Here is a 22,442-nt window from a genome sequence, read left to right on the forward strand (position 1 = left end):
ATTCTGTAATTTTAAATAGAAGAGTAATATGATTAATAAGAAATTGATTCTTAGCCTTAAGAATCACTTGTCAGGGCTGGGAAGGTAGCTCAGTGGTAGAGTGCTTGCCTTGCAGGCATGAGGCCCTGGGTTTGATTCTTCAGCACCACATAAGCAGAAAAAGCCGGAAGTGGTGCTGTGGCTCAAGTGGTAGAGGGCTAACCTTGAGCTGAAGAGCTGAGGGACAGCGCCCAGGCCCAGAGTTCAGGCCCACAACCGACAAAAAAAAAAAAAAATCACTTGTCATCTCTCACATAGTCCAAGTGGAAGATAAAGGTGTTCTGAACTAGAGAGGTGGCAAAGAGAATGTAGAGTAGTGTGTAGTTACTAAATGTATTTGAAACAGGACTGGATCCTGCCTTAGATGAGTGATGAGGAAAAGAGAAAAGTTAAGAATGACTATGTTTCTAGCTTTAGTAACTGGATGGGTGCTTGTTCCAGATACTTTGTGAGGGAAAATTTGGAGAGGAATAGGTTTTGTTTGTGTAATAAGATGGATAGTGGGGCTGAGAAGGTGGCTCAGTGGTAGAGTGCTTGCCTTGCATGCATGAGGCCCTGGGTTCAATTCCTCAGCACCACATAAGCAGAAAAAAAAAGATGGATAGGTATTGGGAAGAAAGAGTATGTTAAATTTGAGATACTTAAAAAACATCCTAATGGTACTATTACACATATAACTAGACAGAACCAAAAACACAAATTCAAGAATATTTTAATCCCAGAACCAGATGAGTTATTTGAAGAGCTAGAGGAGAGGGACCCATTTAAATAAAGGAGAAAGGTTGGCTTGGGGGAGGGCTTGGGGGGCATGGAGGTCAGCTACATAAAACTAATATAGAAATTATATTTAGCAGTGAGAATACTAGGTAAACAAGAGACAGGGGAACTTTTTTTTTTTTAAGCATATAAAATGTTTACTTAGCCTAGCACTGGTGGCTCATGCCTGTAATCCTAGGCAGTCAGGAGGCTGAGATCTGAGGACTGCAGTTTTTGAAGCCAGTTTGGGCAGAAAGTCCTCATGAGACTTTTTTTTTTTGTCGGTTGTGGGGCTTGAACTCTGGGCCTGGGCGCTGTCCCTCAGCTCTTCAGCTTAAGGCGAGCGCTCTACCACTTGAGCCACAGCACCACTTCCAGTTTTCTAGTGCTTTATTGGAGATAAGCGTCTCCTGGACTTTCCTGCCCAGGCTGGCTTTGAACTGTGATCCTCAGATCTCAGTCTCCTGAGTAGCTAGTACTACAAGCATGAGCCACCGGTGCCCAGCCTCCTGAGATGCTTATCTCCAATAAACTACTCAAAAAGCCAGAAGTGATGCTGTGACTCAAGTGGTAGAATGCTAGCCTTGAGCACAAAGTGGCTCAGGGACAGCATCCAGGCTCTGAGTTCAAGCCTCAGGACCAGCGGGATGGGGGGGAGGGGGGAGGATAATTTTTTCAGTATTGTAGTAACTTTTATTTCAAAAACAGCATCAAGGAAAGGATTCATACTAATCACATGTGCTGTCGAGAAACCCCACTCTTCCTTACATTAAATACCTAAGTCGGCTTTACCACATGGCTTTACCTATATACTTACATACTATATAAAAGGGCATGTCTTTCTTTAAATACAGAGGCTACCATAGTTCCTCCTCTATCCATCAAGACTGATAAAACATCAAGGCACTTGGAATATCTTAATTAATTAATTAATTAATATTCTTAATATTATTCAATATTCTGGGATAGAAGACAGCAAGATTTTTTTTTTTTTTTTTTTTTTTGCCAGTCGTGGGGCTTGAACTCTGTGAACTCTGGGCCTGGGCACTGTCCCTCAGCTTTTCAGCTCAAGGCCAGCGCTCTAACACTGAGCTATACCGCCACTTCTGGTTTTCTGGTGGTTTATTTATTGGAGAAAGGAGTTTCACGGTCTTTCCTGCTCGGGCTGGCTTTGAACCGTGATTATCAGATCTCAGCGTCTTGAGTAGCTAGGATTACAGGCATGAGCCACCAGCACCGGCTACAGCAAGATTTTTTTTTTTTTTTTTGTCCAGTCATGGGGTCTGAACTCTGGGCCTGGGCGCTGTCCCTCAGCTCTTCAGCTCAAGGCTAGTATGCACCACTTCCGGCGTTTTTATTTTTTTCTGCTTATATGGTGCTGAGGAATTGAACCCAGGGCCTCATGCATGCAAGGCAAGCGCTCTACCACTGAGCCACCTTCCCAGCCCCCTACAGTAAGATTTTTAAAACAATTTAACGCATTGCTGTATTTCCCAGTGAATTCGTCTTGAGGATATGGTCTTATCCATCAGCCTTCAGGAAGTATCTATAGATCCGTTGTTTGTCCCAAGCCCCATTTTCTCTTCAATGGGAAATAAAAATGGGTTATATAATGAGGTATATGGAGCAAGTACAGCTGACTGAAAGCTGAGAAGCAATATGCCTGTAATGTAGCAGCTTTCTGCAGATGAAAAATGTTTTACTGAAGCCAGATGATTTTAGAAGATTTTATCAGTCTGCAATTTTAATAAATGGATATTTCTTTTATCACTCTTTGAGAAGAGAGATTTCAAAAGTAATAATATAGCCAAAACTTGATCAAGTAAAAACTTGATTCTTTTAAGAATCAAGTTGCTATTGCTGTCTGATTTAGATGAGGACAAAATGAAATTCAGTGAAATGAAATTGTTTGATGAACTACTTCTTTGTAGCCATTAAAAAGGCTTTCATGAAAAGAGTACAGAAGGTTTCCATCATAATTTTTTTTCCAGTCCTGCAACTCAGGACCTGGGCACTGTCCCTCATCTTCTTTTGCTCAAGGCTAGCACTTTACCACTTGAGCCACAGTGCCCCTTCCAGCTTTTTCTGTTTATGTGGACTGAGGTATCGAGCCCAGGGCTTTCATGCATGCTAGCCAAGCACTCTACCACTAAGCCACATTCCCAGCCCCCATCATAAAAATGTTAAGGTCCATTTATAGAAGATTACAGTACAGTTGTCCATTGGTACCCATGGGGATTGGTTCCAGAAGCTCCTTCAGATACTAAATCCATGGGTGCATAGAACCCATATGCATCTTCCTGTGATTTTAAAAGTTATCTCTAGATTATTTATAATACCTAATATGGTGCATTGTATAAATAGTTATTTGCTACATTGTTTAGGGAATGAAAACAAGGAAAAAGGGACTGGGAAGGTGGCTCAGTGGTAGAATGCTTGCCTTGCAGGCATGAGGCCTTTGGTTCGATTCCTCAGCACCACATAAGCAGAAAAAAGCCAGAAGTGGGGCTGAGGCTCAAGTGGTAGAGTGCTAGCCTACAACTAAAGAGCTGAGGGACAGTGCCCAGGCTCAGAGTTCAGGCCCCACAACCGACAAAAGAAAAGAAAAGAAGAAAAAATTCAGTGCATGTTTAAATGCAAGTTTTTTCCTAGTATTTTCAAAAAGAAGCTGGTTAAATCTATGAATGCAGAACTTGTGGATATCTACGGCTGATTGATTAGTAGACAGAGGAATTTTCTTGTTATTATGTAATCATATAAGTGGCCTGGATCTCTTTAAGGTAAGATTCTTTCTTGTGTCATTTAGCTGATCTTTGTTTTTGTTAAAGGGTTACATGCAATTCAGATGTAAAAATATCAAACCAGAGTTGTATACTCCAGGCCTGAACTCCTAGGTTAACACTTGTCAGGTCCTGTCACTTTTCCACTACATGCCAAATAGAGATAGAGTGAATGGCAGAAGAAAATAGGTTTATTACATGGCTCAGGAAATGTCAGGTAGAAAGCACTTCAGCCATCTTTTGGTTACCTGAATGGGCTTTAGGTTCAAGTAGAAAAAGAATTGGGAGGTATATGTGTGAAAGGTATGCATTGTTAAGTCTGCCCAGTCTCTCCTGTATTCTGGTTGGTAGTCTTTGTTTTGGAAAGGGTTCCAGGGGAATGACCTTTGAAGGAGCTGTCTTGTCTGGATAAATAAGTCATTGTGGTGGGGGGGGGGGGGGGGGGGAGGACATCTGTCCTGAGGAACTTTGAACCTTTCCTTGGGGCAAGTTTATAAGTCTCCCAACTCTAGTTTAGCATTCTTTTCACTATCTTAATTCTTTACCTTACACTTACTTAACTCCTCCATCTGTGTTGCTAAGATTGCACTGGTTATGAAAACTACATGAACTTTCAGAAATAGATTTATGAGAAATAGAATTTTTTCCAGACTGTAGTTTTATAAATTGTACTTTTTTTTTTTTTTGGTCCAGTCATGGGGCCTGAACTCTGGGCCTGAGCGCTGTCCCTCAGCTCTTCAGCTCAAGGCTAGCGCTCTACCACTTGAGCCACAGCGCCACTTCCAGCTTTTTTCTTTTTGCTTATGTGGTGCTCCGGAATCGAACCCAGGACCTCAAGCATGCAAGGCAAGCACTCTACACTGAGCCACCTTCCCAGCCCTAAACTGTACATTTTTTATATGAAAAAAAAGTGTGCTAATGTAAAGGACCATAAAACGATATGTATATATTTGTGGTGAAGAAACTTCCCTCAGATATGAGGGCACACACTTTTTAGCACTCAGTAGCCTGAGGCAGGAGGATCACAAGTTGCAAGCCAGCTTGGGTTTATAAGGACATCCAGGTTATCCTGTGGTAAACAGCAAGACCCTATCTCCAAAAGAAATAAAAGGGGAGTGGGATGGGTAGAGGAGAAACCTCTCTAAAACCCCTTACTCATAAAAAAAAAGTCCTACATTCTTCCATGTTATGTCTTTTTTTAATAGGGATTCTTCAGATTATTTATTTATTATTTATTTATTTAGTCGGTCATGGGGATTGATCTCTGGGCTTGGGTGCTGTCCTTATGCTCTTCAGCTCAAGGCTAGTGCTCTACCGTAGCTTGAGCCACAGCGCCACTTCCAGTTTTCTAGTGCTTTATTGGAGATAAGAGTCTCATGGACTTTCCTGCCCCGGCCGGCTTTGAACCTCGATCCTCAGATCTCAGCCTCCTGAGTAGCTAGGATTACAGGCGTGCAACCACTGGTACCCGGCTAGATTTTATTTATGATTAGATAAGAAGTTGTAAGTATAACTCAGTTATAGAACACTTGCTTAGCACATAGAAAGCTCCAGATTTAATCTCTAGCACTAAAAATAAACAAAACATTTTATTTAGGTCTTTTTGAATGATTAGAGACTATAAATTAAATGTGCTTTGTACGTCACCAAATAAAGTGAGAGATTTTAGGCCAGAAATATGTACCCTCCTAAACTGCTAACCCATTGTTGGAAGATATGTAGAGATCTTTGAATAAAGCTTTTAAATTATTTCCTAATTTGAGGTTTTAGTTGGTCTAATTCCCTAAGTACTTTATAAAGTTAAAGTTAAAAAAGAAACTAGGGCTGGGTGCAGGTAGCTCACACCTGTAATCCTAGCTACTCAGGCAGCTGAGATCTGACCATTGTGTTTCAAAGCCAGCCCAGGCAGGAAAGTTCATGAGACTCTTTATCTCCAATAAACAACCAGAAAATGGGAAGTGGCCCAGTGGCTCAAGTGGTAGAGCGCTAGCCTTGAGCTGAGGGACAGCGCCCAGACCCGAGTTCAAGCCCTACAACCCACCCAAATAAAAAAAAAAAAAAAAGCCAGGCTTCAGTGACTCACACTGTAATTGTAGCTACTCAGGAGGCTGAGATCTTAGGCTCCTGGTTTGAAGCTAGCCTGGGAAGACAAAATGCATTATCTCCAATTAGCCAGCAAAAAAGCCAGAAGTGGAGGTGTGGCACTAGCCTTGAATGAAAAAGCTAAGCAAGAGCACAAGGCCATGCTGAGTTCAAGGCCCAGTACTGAAACCAAATTTTTTTTTTAAGGACTTTTTAGAAATATTCAGATAATAATGAATTTTCAGGGAACAATCCACTACCATAATTACGTGACAGATAATATATAATTTGGTGTGTATATGTGTATATATGTGTGTGTATGTGTGTGTGTGAGAGACTTAAATCGTCTTTTCAGTTTTGAAGAGTAAATTGAAATTCCTTAATCTTTTTTCAGTGGCCTGTAAGTGGATGTACTAAATCTAATTAACAGTGGAAACTTCTGAAAGCTAGAAAGGTTATTGAAAGGTGTAACATTTTCATTGACTGTTTTTGTATGCCTTGAGTGAAGAATAATGTATTTGATTAAGAAAACTTACTTGAGTCAGGTGCTGGTAGCTTAACACCATAATTACTCTGGAGGCTGAGATCTGAGGATGACAATTCAAAATCAGCCCAGACAGAAAAGCCTTTGTGAGATCCTTATTTCAAATTAACGACTTAAAAACTAGAAGTGGTCCTGTGGCTCAAAGTGATAGAGTACTAGCCTTGAACAAAAAAGCTCAAGGACAGTACTCAGATCCTAAGTTCCAGCCCCATAACTGACAGACAGGAAGGAAGGAAGGAAGGAAGGAAGGAAGGAAGGAAGGAAGGAAACTTACTGGTATTTTTGTAAAAAAGTTGAATTTGGGCTAAGGCATGATTCAAAAAAGCTAAGCCAAGGGCTGGGAAGGTGATTCCATGGTCGAGTGCCTGCCTTGCATGCGTGAGGCCCTGGGTTTGATTCCTTGGTACCACATAAGCAGAAAAAGCCAAAAGTGGCATTGTGGCTCAAGTGGTAGAGCACTGGCCTTAAGCTGAAGAGCTCAGGACCCACCAAAAAAAAAAAAAAAAAAAAAAAACAAAGCTAAGGCAAGCAAGAGCAAGAGGCTTTTAGTTTAGTTTTAGCCCTAGTACTGGTCCAAAAAAAAAAAAAGTAGAATTCCTTTGGATTTTTTTTCATTTACCACCTCACCAACTGGGGTGATCTTCTAAAGTAAAGATGTTCATTTCATTTTGGAATAATGAAATGCAATCAATGACTTTTTTAATGTCTCTTCCTTTTCACCTTCTTAATAACTACCAAAACTCTTAAGGGTTTGAGTTATTATGTCAGTTTTTTTTTTTTTTTTTTTGCCCTTTGGAGGATTAAGCAATCTAGCTTCATTGTTTGTGCTTTACAAATATGGCTAATGTTTAAAATGAATAGAGTATTTTAGTCTTCACACTGGATGTATTGTCTACAAAGGACCTTTTTAAGCTAATTTCAGCAGTGCTTTCTAAGCATTTCTGCCAGAAACAAACCAAAAAAACCCACATTTTTTAGTATTTCTCATATCTGTGTTTATAGTGAACATTATTATTTGAAATTTGAGTTATAAATTACTTTATTACAAATAATATAAAGGTGTTTGTTTTTTTTTTTCCAGTTATAGGGCTTGAACTCAGGGCCTGGGCTCTGTACCTGGGCTCTTTTTACTCAAGACTAGTGCTTTACCACTTTGTGCCACAGAGCCACTTCCAGTTTTCTGGTAGTTGATTGGATAAGAGTTTCACAGTCTTTCCTGCCCCAGCTGGCTTTGAACTGCCATCCTCAGATCTCAGCCTCCTGAGTAGCTAGGATAACAGGCGTGAGCCACCAGCACCTGGTTATGAAGGTATTTTTTAACTGTCTCTTTTAAGCAAAACTAGCTTACATGTATACATATATGTTAGAATTCTCCTTGAGGACATTTCAGTCTTAGACTAAGAATACTTGGGACTTATTCCCACATCCAGCATTTGACTGGCCTTATTTCATGATAAAGTACCAAAACAGACACAACTTCAATGAGTTGTAAATAGTTGCTTTTATTAAAAATGATTATTTTTAATTACTCTAGCTATAGAGACTAGAGCCCTTTTACCCCATAACTTTTAGAAGTGCAGGGCACTATCCGTTGTTCCCTATAACTTTTATTTTATTTTTTTGGGGGGGGCGGTCCGGTCGTGGGGCCTGAACTCTGGGCCTGGGCGCTGTCCCTCAGCTCTTCAGCTCAAGGCTAGCACTCTACCACTTGAGCCACAGCGCCACTTCCCGGCTTTTTTCTTTTTGCTTATGTGGTGCTGAGGAATCAAACCCAGGGCCTCGAGCATGCAAGGCAAGTGCTCTACCACTGAGCCACCTTCCCAGCCCATCCCTATAACTTTTAGAATACTTCTTTTAAGTACACATTACAGTAGTCAGATTGTATGAAAATAAATCAATTTTGCTATCCAACACAACAAACTAAGAGTTCTTTGTGTGAATGCTTCTGTAACATAGGCTGTGAAAACCAATCATCTAGGCTCTTAGGCAGCATAGAAAGCAAGTGCTTATAAATGAATACTCAGGAGTCATGTGATTATTTTGGAAAATGATGACATGAAAAGGGCTTGGAGAAAGTGGCTGCAATGTGCCAAACATTAACTGGGCACTTACATGTGATTTCTTTTATAGTAGAGAAGCTAAATTACTGACAGTCCCCAAAAGCAAAACAAAATCAATCCTCAAGAACCAATCCTCAAGATGGGGATAGTATACAAATATATTCAAATGCAAAGGTCTAAACTACTTATCAAGATGACCTAACTAATAAGTGATGGTAGGATTTTTGTTTGTTTTTAACTACTTGAGCTGACAGGTAGAACAGAATTAGGATGGGGTGAATGAGTTTCTGTCTTGGGGTGCAGTGGTCCAAATGTGTTTTGCCTTGGTGTGGCCTTAGATCACTCAAGACAAATTGGCAGCCTTCAGGTACCAACTTCTGTCAATATGAAGAGATAATGAGTGAGAGAAACAGGTTGAGTTAATACTAGATGAGGTAGTTTAGTCACTGTGAACACAGACATTTAGATAATTACTGTTGAAAACATTGGCAAACAAAGTACATAGGGTATTTCCTGAATAGAAGATAGTCTGTCCAAACTGTTTTCTCAGGGTATCTTCAGCTTTGTAGTTTCAGATTTTGAATGAGAAAACACTGCTGAATAGACTAGGGGATAAAATTATTCTGCTCAGATTTGCAAACCACAGTGTCAGTTTTCTAATATTGCAAAGGGAAGCGCTCTATAGATTGAGTTTTTCCCTTTCTAAATTCTCAGAAAAATAATCTTAGATTAAGTTGGGGAAGAAGTTATCTTACCCACATGCCAATACATTTTATATTATTATTTTAGGACCATTTGGCATCTAGGTCTTGTCTCTAGATTTCTCATTAATTTGTTCCATGACATTATTAAGTCACTTTACCTCTTTTTTTTGTTGTTGGTGGTGGTCATGGTCGTGGTCCTGGGGCTTGAACTCTGGGCTTGGGTGCTGTCCCTCAGCTGTTCAGCTCAAGGCAAGCGCTCTACCACTTGAGCCATAGCACCACTTCTGGTTTTCTAATTGTTTATTGGAGATAAGAGTCTTACAGACTTTTCTCCCTGGGCTGGCTTTGAACTGTGATCCTCAGATCTCAACCTCCTGAGTAATTAGGATTACAGGTGTGAGCCACCTGTGCCCGGCTCACTTTACCTCTTAATGCTTATCTATAAATTACAGGAGGAGGTTAAGCTTGAATACTCTGTAAGGTCCATTCTTCTTTCCTGTTTGTTTTTACCAAATATTGATAGGACAGTCTTGGGAACTTCATACCTCTTTTGAAAGAAAGAAGATTATCAGTATGCAGAAGTTATTTAAGGCTGAGTGACATGATGACTTCATTAGGGATAGAGTATAAGGAGAAAACAAAAAGGAAGCTAAGATCAGAATCTGAAGAAATCCAAGAAGTAGATCAGGGGGACCTACCAATGGAGTAGCCAGAGAAATGGGAAGAAAAACAGAATATTTTAAAAAGAAAGTGATTACTTGTTTTCAGTGAAAGTGAGAAGTTCAGTAAGATGTGTCCTTGGGATTTGGCAACATGATCATCTAGTGATCTTGACAAAAGAAATGTCCTTTTATTTATTGAGTTAGGAGTTATGTTGCAATGAGTTGAGTAGAGATTTGGTGATTAAAGGGGATACTCTGTGTATATGCAACTCTTTTTTTTTTGGTCGGTGGTGGGTCTTGAACTCTGGGCTTGGGCGCTGTCTGTCCCTGCGCTCTTCAGCTCAAGGCGAGCACTCTACCGCTTGAGCTTCAGTGCCACTTCCTGTATTCTAATGGTTTATTGGAGATAAAGAGTGGGACTTTCTTGCCCAGGGTGGCTTCAAACCAATATCCTCAGATCTTAGCCTCCTGAGTAGCTAGGATTACAGCTGTGAGCCACCGGCACATGGCCATATATATATGCAACTCTTAAGAAATGTATCTGTGAAGTACAGAAATGGGAAGGACTAGATAATGCTTATTTGTTGTTGAGAATAAAGGAAAGATTGCTGACAGTGAGAACTGTAGGAGCTAAGTGCCTGAGAATTGCCCACCAGCCTTTGGCAAGTAGAAGACTCTGCCTTAGGAATAAAAAGGAGAATGCTCATAAAGGTAAAGGTGTAAATCTTTTCCTAAGTTTAGTAGAAGGATTAAAAAAATTCCCCTCTTGGGCTGGGAAGGTGGCTCAGTGGTTGAGCACTTGCCTTGCATGCATAAGGCCCTGAATTCGATTCCTCAGCACCACATAAGAAAAAAGCCGGAAGTGGCGCCTGTGGCTCAAGTGGTAGAGCGCTAGCCTTGAGCTGAAGAGCTGAGGGACAGCGCCCAGGCCCAGAGTTCAGGCCCCACGGCCAGGCCTCCCCCCCCCAAAAAAAAAAATTCCCCTCTTCTTTTGTCTTTATAAAACAAGCCAGAGGTGAATAAATGCAATTATGCTATTCAGTATACATTATGTGGAAAATGACCTATGCAACTTGTGGGCAGGGCTAGGAGGAGGAAACTGAAAAGCAAAGGAAGGGGTGACATTGTTCAAAAGAAACATTGTACTGGGTTGGGAAGGTAGCTCAGAGGTTGAGTGCTTGCCTTGCATGCGTGAGACCCTTGGTTCGATTCCTCAGCACCGCATTAGCAAAAAGAAAAAAGCCAGGAGTGGTGCTGTGGCTCAAGTGGTAGAGCGCTAGCCTTGAGCTGAAGAGCTGAGGGACAGTGCCCAGGCCCAGAGTTCAGGGCCCACAACTGTACCAAAAAAAAGAAAGAAAAGAAACAATGTACTCATTACCTGCCTTATGAAATGGTAACCCCTCTGTACAACACTTAAAAACAATAGAATTGTACTTAATTTTAAAAAAACAAAAACAAAAACAAGCCTGGCAACTATGGCTCATACCTGCAGTCCTAGCAACTGAGACTTTAGGATCAAGGTTCAAAACCAGCTTGGGCAGGAAAATCTATTTATCTCCAAATAATCGGCAAAAAGCTGAAAGTGGTAGAGCACTAGCACTGAACAAAAAAGCTCAGGAACAGACCCTAAGTTCAAGCCCAAGGCCTGGCACTCCCCCCCCCCCCCAAAAAAAAAAAAATGTAACTAAGCAGCTGAGTAGAAAAGGAGAAAATGGGAAGCAGTTTGAGAAGAGAGAACAAAGAATGTTGGTGCTGTGGCTAGAAGTGGTAGAGCAAGCCCGGCATTGGGGGCTCACGACTGTAATCCTAGCTACTCAGGTGTATGAGAACTGAGGTTCAAAGCCATCCTGGGCAGGAAAGTCTGTGAGACTCTTATCTCCAATTAACTACCAGAAAACTGGAAGTGGTGCTGTGGTTCAAATGGTAGAGTGCTCGCCTTGAGCTGAAGAGCTGTGGGACGGTGCCCAGGCCCAGAGTGAAGTCCCATGACTGACAGGAGGAGGAGGGGGAAGAGGGGGAAAAAGGAAGAAGTAGTGGTGGTTGAGCACTTGCCTTGAGCAGGAAGAAGGAAGAGGAGGAAGAAGGAAGAAGTAGTAGTAGTGGTAGAGCACTAGCCTTGAGCAAAAGAGCTCAGGGAAGTGACCAGGCCCTGAGTTCAAGCCCCACAACCAACCCCCCCCCCAAAAAAAAGAAAAAAAACTAGGAGGAAGAAAAGGGGAAAAAAACCTGACAACTGTGCACAAGTAGCTCATGCCTATAATCTACCTACACAGCTGTTTGAAGTCAGTCCAAGCCAACTCTTGTCTTCGATTAACTAGCAAAAAGCCAGAAGTAGCCGGGCGCTGGTGGCTCACGCCTGTAATCCTAGCTACTCAGGAGGCTGAGATCTGAGGATCGCGGTTCAAAGCCAGCCCGGGCAGGAGAGTCCGTGAGACTCCTATCTCCAATAAACCACCAGAAAACCGGAAGTGGCGCTGTAGCTCAAGTGGTAGAGCGCTCGCCTTGAGCTGAAGAGCTGAGGGACAGCTCCCAGGCCCAGAGTTCAAGCCCCACGACTGACCAAAAAAAAAAAAAAAAAAAAAAGCCAGAAGTAGAGTTGTGGCATTAAGTGGTAGAATGTCGAACCAAGTAAGAACCAGGGGTTCTGAGTACAAACGCTAGCACCTACACAAACAAAACACAAAACTAATTCCTAATGGACAGTTGATAAATATGCATCGAATTAATAAATGAATTTTAAGTGGTTCTATATAGTTCTGATCATTTTTTTCCAGCTAGGTTTAGCTGTTCATATAGATCTTAATAAAAACAGTTTTAAGGTTATGATTTTGCCTGTTTTTACAGTTGTTGGGATTGAAAAAGAGGCAGAAATGTTTTCAAGGTAAATTTTTATTATCTTCAAATAATTGTACAAGGGGGTTAAAACTGAACATTTTCACTCACATATATAATGTATCTTGATGAGAATCACCCCTTCTTCTACCACCACCACTTATACTTTCCCCTACCAGTCTCATTACATTTTCTGGTTCCATTCTGTCTCTCTCTCTCTCTCTCTCTCTCTCTCTCTCTCTCTCTCTCTCTCTCTCTTTCTCTCTCTTTCTCACATACACAACACACATACACACACATAAATAGTCTTTGCCCATATTCATCTACGGTCCCCTTTGAAATATTCTCCACCTCCCCCACAGACAAGACATGCTTCATCTTCCTATAATCATTTTGTTAAATTGTCTTTTAATTGTTCAGAGGGATTATATCATATAATCTAACTCCTGTATATAACATACTTTAGTCAATTTGATACTTTATGCATGTGACCCTGTACATATTTGTATTAATGTTTATATTTTAGATCTGAGTTCTATGTATGAGAAAAAAACAAACCTTTGCCTTTCTGAGCTTATTTTATTATACTCAATATGATTTTTTCCATATCCATATAATTTTATGCAAATGATATAATTTTATTCTTCCTAATAGATTAATCAAATTCCATTGTGTGTGATACACACATGCATGAGGGCATGCACGAACACACATACACACAATTATTAGATAATGACTTATTGTTTTGGATAAATACCCAAGAGTGATATTGCTGCATCAAAGAGTAGTTCTATTTTCATTTGTTTTTCGAAGTCTCCATACTGAATTCCATAGCAGTTGCATTCACATTTCCCAACAATATAATAGTGTTCTTTTTTTTCTCCAGACATCTTTGCCAGCATTTGTTGTTCATATTTCTGATATCATGAATTAGTTTTTTTTCTTTAAATTTTTTTTATTGTGAAAATACCGTACAGAGGAGTTACAATTACATGGGCAAGATGAGTACATTTCTTTTTTTTTTTTTTTTTTTTGTCGGTCGTGGGGCTTGAACTCTGGGCCTGGACGCTGTCCCTCAGCTCTTCAGCTCAAGGCGAGCGCTCTACCACTTGAGCTACAGCGCCACTTCCGGTTTTCTGGTGGTTTATTGGAGATAGGAGTCTCACAGTCTCTCCTGCCCGGGCTGGCTTTGAACCGCGATCCTCAGATCTCAGCCTCCTGAGTGGCTCACGCCTGTAATCCTAGCTACTCAGGAGGATGAGTACATTTCTTATCAAGCATTGTTGCTGCCTCCTTTGTTTCCCCTTCCTATCCCTTCCCATCTTCCCCTCTCCCCCACCAAAGTTGTGAAGTTCATTTTTCAACATAACGACTTGTATATCTCGTTGTTGCAATGGGTCCACCTGTATCCCTATTTAAATGATTTGTTTTTCCTTCCCCTCCACAAATTATATCAACATCAAATACAGTGAAAGCAGGGGTTATACCGTCGGGGAGGGACATACAAAGCAACAAAGAAATCATCTTATAAATATGTTAAAGGGCTGGGAAGGTGGCTCAGTGGTAGAGTGCTTGCCTTGCACGCATGAGGCCCTGGGTTCGATTCCTCAGCACCACATAAGCAAAACCAAAAAAGCCAGAAGTGGCGCTGTGGCTTAAGTGGTAGAGTGCTGGCCTTGAGCTGAAGAGCTGAGGGACAGTGCCCAGGCCCAGAGTTCAGGCCCCACTACCGGACCTAAAAAAAAAAATAATAATAAAATAAATAAATAAATATGTTAGAAACAATCACATGAAAGAAAAAAAACATTTGAATCCTTATCGTGGGGTTCATTTCACCTAACATCAACTTATCTGACCGTTTCTGCTTGTCTCAGGCATATACTAGTTATTGCAAATAAGGGAAACCATGGGGCCTATGTTTCTTTGGGCCTGGCTTACTTCACTTAATATAATTTTTTCCAGGTCTTTCCATTTCCTAACAAATGGGGCAATGTCATTCTTTCTGATGGAGGCATAGAATTCCATTGTGAATATATACCACATTTTCTTGATTCATTAATCTACTGAGGGGCATCTGGGTTGGTTCCATATCTTAGCTATGGTAAATAAGGCTGCAGTAAACATAATTGTGCTGGTCGCTTTAGTATAATCTTGTTTATGATCATTTGGGTAAATGCCCAAAAGTGGGATTGCTGGTCATAGCGGAGCTCTTTGTGGAGTATTTTGCTTTCCAAAGTGGTTGAACAAGTTTACACTCCCACCAACAATACATAAGGTTCCCTTCTGTCCACATCCCCTCCAGCATCTGTTGTTATTAGAGTTCTTGATTATAGCCATTCTGACTGGAGTGAGGTGGTATCTCAATGTTGTTTTGATTTGCATTTCTTTTATGACTAGGGAGGTTGAGCATTTCTTCATGTGTCTAATGGCCATCCTTCTTTCCTCTTCAGAGAAGTTTCTCTTTAAGTCTTTAGCCCACTTATTTATTGGGCAGTTGTTTCTTTGAGGATTTGTTGTTGGGGGATTTAATTTTTTGAGTTCCAGGTATATTTTAGATATGAGACCCTTGTCTGTTGTATGGCTAGTAAGTCAGTTGCCACTGGCTTACTTTTATAATCCTTGATATTAAGGAAGCCAAGATCTGAGGATTGAGGTTCAAAGCCAGCCTCGGCAGACAAATTCAGGAGATTCATCACCATTTACCAAAAAACAATAACAAAAACTTATGTGTGGCTCAACTGGTAGAGGATCAACCATGAATGGAAAAACCTGAGCAAGAGTCTACTAGTGTCCCTGAGTTCAAGCACCAGTATTAGTACCTTCCCCCCCCCCAAAAAAAAGGCAAGAAAAGACTTATTTGGGGGGAGGGGATCAGTTGTGGGGCTATGTGCTGTCCCTTAGCTCTTTTGCTTAAGGCCAGCGCTCTGCCACTTTAAGCCTCAGTGCCAGATTTTCTGGTGTTAATTGGAGAAATGAGTTCCAGGGACGTTCTGGCTCAGATCTCGGTTTCCTAAGTAGCTAGGATTACAGGCATGAGCCACCAGTGCTCTGTAAGAAATAAGACTCTTTAGAAAATGTTTAAAATGCAAAATAGCTAAATAGTCAAAATATAGACAGTTTTCATGTTTTTATAAGCTTAATTGTTCAGAACTCTGGTGATTCTTTTCTTGGATTATATATATTATTATGGTTTCTTTTTTGGGAAAGGGCAAACGTGTGTGTGTGTGTGTGTGTGTGTGTGTGTGTGTGTGTGTGTGTGTGTGTGTGTGTGTGTGTGTGTGTGTGTGTGTGTGTGTGTGTGTGTGTGTGTGTGTGTGTGTGTTCGTGCACACATGCACACACTGGTCCTGGAGCTTGAACTTAGGGTACTGTCTCTAAGCTTTTTTTGGAGGGGGTCTGGTCATGGGGCCTGAACTCTGGGCCTAGGCGCTGTCCCTCAGCTCTTCAGTTCAAGGCTAGTGCTCTACCACTTGAGTCACAGCGCCACTTCTGGCTTTTTTTTTTCCTTTTTTTGCTTATGTGGTGCTGAGGAATCGAATTCAGGACCTTATGCATGAAAGGCAAGCGCTCTACCACTGAGCCACCTTTCCAGCCCTGTCTCTAAGCTTTTTTTTTTTTTTTTTTTTTTTTTTGTCATGGGGCTTGAACTCTGGGCTTGGGCGCTGTCCTTGTGTTCTTCAGCTCAAGGCTAGCACTCTACCGCTTGAGCCACCGCTCTACTTCTCATTTTCTGGTGGTTAACTGGAGATGAGTTTCATGGACTTTCCTGCCCAGGCTGGCTTTGAATCATGATCTTCAGATCTTAGCCTCCTGAATAGCTAAGATTACAAGCATGAGCCACTAGTGCTTGGCTCTGTTGTAATGTCTTAAAAACAAAACTGCTAAATAATTATGTGAAGCCATTATTGTATATTCAATCTCAAATGGACCAAAGTTGTTTGGGATAAAAGTCTTGTACCTCTTAAAAATAGTGTTCTGGGAAATAGTCATTGTGGGGAGAAGGGGGATTAGCAGAGTTTTGGTTTTTTTAACTTTTTAGTTAGAAAGATAAGTAAAGGGGCTGGGAAGGTGGCTCAGTGGTAGAGCGCTTGCCTTGCATGCATGAGGCCCTGGGTTCGATTCCTCAGCACCATATAAACAGAAAAAGCCGGAAGTGGCGCTATGGCTCAAGGGGTAGAGCACTGGCCTTGAGCTGAAGAGCTAAGGGACAGTACCCAGGCCCAGAGAAGTATAAAGTATATAGTTTACTTCATAGCCTTTTTGTGCCCTGTTCTTCTTTTCACCACAAATTATATAAATTTTACTTATTGTGATTAGGTTAATGGCTTTTAATCTCCAAAAGAAATTGCTAAATATGAGCTTTTTTTTTTTTTTTGGTTGGTCGTGGGGCTTGAACTCTGGGCCTGGGCGCTGTCCCTCAGCTCTTCAGCTCAAGGCGAGTGCTGTACCACTTGAGCTACAGCGCCACTTCCGGTTTTCTGGTGGTTTATTGGAGGTAGGAGTCTCACGGTCTCTCCTGCTCGGGCTGGCTTTGAACCGCGATCCTCAGATCTCAGCCTCCTGAGTAGCTAGGATTACAGGCGTGAGCCACCAGCGCCCGGCTTGAGCATATGTTTTGTTAAGTATTTATAAAACTTAAATATAACTTAAGGATAAGTGACTGGAAGGTAGAAAATTTTTAATTCCATTATATGGATCTATTTCAAACACCCTTTATTTAATAAAATCCAGACTGGACACTGGTGGCTTACACCTATAATCCAGCTATTCAGGAGGCTGAGATCTTAAGATCACGGTTTGAAGACAGTCCAGAGTAGAAGGCAGCAAAGTCCATGAGACTCTTATTTCCCAATTAGCCACCAGCAAACTGGAAGTGGGAGTTGTGGCTCAAAGTGGTGGAGTACTAGCCTTGAGCAGAAGAGCTCAGGATGGCTCCCAGCCCCCGAGTTCAAGCCTCATGACTGATAAAAAAGAAAGTAAAATCCAGATTTGTGGAGTAGACTTCAATTTTGTAAACCTGTTGTGATGCTATAATCTTACGTGTTTTCACAAAATAACTATTTTTAGTTACGTTTGTAGAATTAATTAGACTGCGATTCTAAGAACTCTTGAACGAGTGTTCCTGATCTCCCATAGTATCTATTACATTGTCATCATCATCATTGTGTGAAGTTGAGGCAATATGTGATGAGATAATGTGTTTTGCATATACTACCTTTTTAATATTCATAATTTCCCTGTAATATGTATCATGTTATTCCTGTTTTACAGATTTAAAAAGCTGATATTTGGATTTAGAAGGTGGCTCAGTAGTAGAGTGCTTGCCTTGCATCCAGAGGCCCTGGGTTCAATTCCTCAGCACCACATAAGCAGAAAAAGCCAGATGTGGTACTATGGCTCAAGTGGCAGAGCACTAGCCTTGAGTTGAAGAGCTGAGGGACAGTGCCCAGGCCCAGAGTTCAGGCCTCATGACCCACCCCCCACCCCCCAAAAAAAAAAAAAAAGCTGAGATTTGGAGAGATTTACAGACTCATCCAAATTTCATGGAATAATTTCATGTTAAGCTTCAATTAAAACATAGTTCTGGGGCTGGGAAGGTGGCTCAGTGGTAGAGTGCTTGCCTTGCATGCATGAGGCCCTGGGTTCGATTCCTCAGCACCACATAAGCAAAAAGAAAAAAGCCGGAAGTGGTGCTGTGGCTCAAGCGGTAGAATGCTAGCCTTGAGCTGAAGAGCTGAGGGACAGCGCCCAGTTCCAGAGTTCAGGCCCCACGACCGGACCCATAAAATAAAATAAAATAAAATAAAATAAAACATAGTTCTGTTAAACTCTAAAATCTTCTAGGAAAATGAAGAGCAGTAACATGTACTGAAAGTTGTTTTTCTAGTTTAGGTAGTTTCCAGGTTGATTGCTTTATATACCTCCTACATTTATAATTGTACAAAAATGTACACACAAATATGTATATGTGTGCACACTATTTTATCCAACTATCATCCTAATAAAGTGGCAATTATTGTCTTCATTTTGTAGTTCTAGAAAATCAAGGCCAAAAGAAAATGAAATTTGCTCGTGATCATACAGCTAGACTAGCATGCAAATCTAGACATTCAAACTTTAAGTCATGCAGACTAGACCAGGCTTACCAACAGAAACTTGTGCTTTTTTTTTCTTTTCTTTTTTTTTTTTGGGGGGGGGGTCCGGTCGTGGGGCCTGAACTCTGGGCCTGGGCACTGTCCCTCAGCTCAAGGCTAGCGCTCTACCACTTGAGCCACAGTGCCACTTCTGGCTTTTTTCTTTTTGCTTATGTGGTGCTGAGGAATCAAACCCAGGGCCTCCGGCATGCAAGGCAAGCGCTCTACCACTGAGCTACCTTCCTAGCCCCTTGTGCTTTATTTTTTGATGTGCTTGTTTGTTCATTGAAAAATGAAGGCAGTAAAACAAAGGTCAGCAAAAATGGATTTTATCTAAAAGAGGAAACTTTTTTTTTTTTTTTCTTTTTTGTCAGTCACGGGGCTTGGACTCTGGGCCTGGCACTGTCCCCGAGCTCTTTAGCTCAAGGAGAGTGCTCTACTACTTAAGCCACAGCCTCACTTCTTGGGGGAGGAAGGGCGGGGGTTATCCCTCAGCTCTTCAGCTCAAGGTTAGCACTCTACCACTTGAGCCATAGTGCCACTTCCGATTTTCTGGTGGTCCCTTAGAGATAAGAGTCTCACAGACTTTCCTGCCCAGGCTAGCTTTGAACTGTGATCCTCAGATCTCAGCCTCCTTAGCCTTAGTAGCTAGGATTACAGGCATGAGCTGCCAGTGCCTGGCTAAGAAGAAACTCTTACAGTGAATAAATGTATGCTTTTATATAGTCTTTTACATGAGTTATTAGAAATAATTATAGTTAGAGCCAGACATGTGAAGCCCATCTATAATCTCTGAACTTGGGAGAGTGAGGCAGGAGATAAAAAGTTCTGAAGCTAACCTGCCTATATAGTTAGTTTGAAGTCAACCTAATTTACATGGGAAGACTGTCAAAACAAAATAAAACAAAATGATAATTAGACCTAATAAGCTAGTCCCAGCTAGCATACATTAGACTATCATCTTTTGATAAGATGACTACAAATCTGTTGTGATTCTTAGTATACATAATCTTTAGTTAAGATAGTTGAATTAAGAGGCAGAAAGTATATGTATATAGCTCAGTAATAAAGCACTTGGTCTAGTATTCACAAGACTCTTGGTTTGTTCAGCACTGCCAGAATAATTGCTGAATTGAAAATAAGAAAAGTTACATAAATATCTTATAAAATGACTTATTGTGGGTTTTTTTTGTTTTACCGTGGATTTGAAGTTTTGCACTTCTTAGTATTCCCCCAAAACTCACAGTCTAATTTAATTCAGATTATCACTGAGTCAGAAAAAAATAAAAAATTGAACTACTTGATCATGAAAATATCTTTAAGCTTGGAGCTATTATTAAATATAGAGAAAATGAAAAGCATTTACTAAAATGATTTTCTGTATGACTATTTGATGTTTTTTTTTTTTTTTTTTTTTTTTTTTTTGTCGGTCGTGGGGCTTGAACTCTGGGCCTGGGCGCTGTCCCTCAGCTCATCAGCTCAAGGGGAGCGCTCTACCACTTGAGCTACAGCGCCACTTCCTATTTGATGTTTTGATACTTTGTTTCCATTGATGACTTTTTTCTTAGATAACAACACTGAAGTATAATTTGCATACTATACAATTCACCTATTTAAATTGTACAAATCAGGGCATGCTTAGAGTATTTGGCCAGTATGTATCGTACCCTGAGTTTGGTCCTCAGCACAGATATAAAGAACTAACTAAACATTATTCAATTAATGTTAGTATACTCACATTTATTTATTGTTACCACAGTCAATTTTAGAATATTCTTATCACCACTTCTGTTATGTACTCTGTTTTTTTGTTTTTGTTTTGGTCATAGGGCCTGAACTCTGGGCCTGGGCACCATCTCTCAGCTTTTCAGCTCAAGGATAGTGCTCTATTTGAGCCACAGCACCACTACCAGATTTTTCTGCTTATGTGGTGCTGAGGAATCCAACCCAGGGCCTCATGGATGCAAGGCAAGCACTCTACCACTGGGCCACCTTCCCAGCCCCTACTCTGTATTTCTTTTCTGGACACTTCCTATAAATGGGAATCATATTATGATATTTTATGGCTATCTTTGTGCTTTATTGGCATTTCTTTGATAGCTAAAGATGTTGAGCATTTTTTCACATATGCTTATTAGTTATTAGCATATTATTTTCAGAGAAATCCCATAACATTTGTTTGTATTTCAATTAGATTAAATTTGCTTTATATTAAGAATAAAAGTTTATTATATAGCTGTATAAAAGCATTTCATGAAATACATTATTTGTAAATGTTTTTCCCTTTCTGTAAGTTGTCTTATTTTCTTTTTTTGTGTGTGGGAGTGGTTCGGTCATGGGGTCTGAACTCTGGGCCTGGGCGCTGTCCCTCAGGTCTTCACCTCAAGGCAAGTGCTCTACCACTTGAGCGTCAGCCCCATTTCCGGCTTTTTCTGCTTATGTGGTGCTGAGTGATCGAACCCAGGGCCTCATGCATGCAAGGCAAGCACTCTACCACTGAGCCACCTTCCCAGCCCTCTTTATTTTCTTGATGATGTGCTTTGTAACATAAATGTAATTATAACAACTTTCTTATTATTTACCTTTTTTTCTGTGCTGGGATTCCATCCCAGAGCCTCTTACATGTTAGGTAGGTAGTCTCCTACTGAGCCACATCCCTAGTTCTCAGTTATCTTTTTAGGAAAGTCTGGAAAAGCTATATTAAAAATACTATTGTTACATTAAGAACTCAGCTTGAGCCAGGCGCTGGTGGCTCACACCTGTAATCCTAGCTACTCAGGAGGCTGAGATCTGAGGATCATGGTTCAAAGCCAGCCTAGGCAAGAAAGTCTGTGAGACTCTTGCCTCCAGTAAACCACTAGAAAATTGGAAATGGCTCTGTGGCTGAAGTAGTAGAGTGCTAGCTTTGAGCTGAAGAGCTCAGGGACAGTGCCTCAAGCCCCACGACCAACCAAAAAAAAGGAACTCAGCATTGTAATGAGGTACTTTTTGACAAGAAAAGTGTACTTTAGGCATGACAGTCATTGAATTTTGGTGCATGTTGTATTAAAGTGACTTTTTTATGGTCAATACAAAGGCTTGAACTCAGGGGCAAGTAGCTAGGATTACAAGCCTAAGCCACTGGTGCTCAGCTATCTATGGCAATGTTTTAAAGTAAAAATTGGAGTTAGGTGTATAACTCAGTGATACAGCTTTTGTCTAGCATGTATGTAATCTTTTTCTTTTTTTTTTCTTTTTGGCCAGTTCTAGGGCTTGAACTCAGGGTCTGGGCACTGTCCCTGAGCTGCTTTTGCTCAAGGCTAGCACTCTACCACTTTAGCCATAGTGCCACTTACAACTTTTTCTGAATATATGGTACTGAGGAATCAAACCCAGGGCTTCATGTGCGCTAGGCAAGCACTCTACCACTAAGCCACATTCCCATCCCTGATGTATGTAGTCTTGGATTCAATTACCAAACTACAAAAAGTTTTTTAAAAATCCTAAGGTAATAATACATATAATATGAAAAGTTATAGAGTACACTTAATGTATTTTAAACATTTAATTATTTTTATTTTCTATGCCTAATTCCATAGCATTGTTTCCTACAGAAAACTAATATGAAACTGGGTGCCAGTGGCTCTTACCAATAATTCTAGCTACTCACGAGGCTGAGATTTGAGGATAGAGGTTCAAAGTCCGTCTGAACAAATTCTCAAGACTCTTATCTCCAGTTAGCCAGCAAAATGCTGGAAATAATCAAGTATCTCCTGTGACTCAAGTGGTAGAATGCTGGCCATTAGCAAAAAGTCAAGCAAGAGTACAAGGCTCTAAGCTTAAACCCTTAGTTCCTACAGGGGGGAAAAA

The 22,442-nt window shown here is 40.8% G+C and overlaps 1 protein-coding gene across 1 annotated transcript in view; it reads left to right on the top strand.

Annotated features, from left to right (window-relative positions):
- The window catches only part of Vmp1 (vacuole membrane protein 1), a 104,032-nt gene that overhangs the window by 5,635 nt on the left and 75,955 nt on the right, over positions 1-22,442 (top strand). The window lies entirely within an intron of this gene.

Source organism: Dipodomys merriami, unplaced genomic scaffold, assembly GCF_024711535.1.
Source record: "Dipodomys merriami isolate MVZ:Mamm:240054 unplaced genomic scaffold, mDipMer1.0.p SCAF_19, whole genome shotgun sequence".
NCBI lineage: Eukaryota > Metazoa > Chordata > Mammalia > Rodentia > Heteromyidae > Dipodomys > Dipodomys merriami.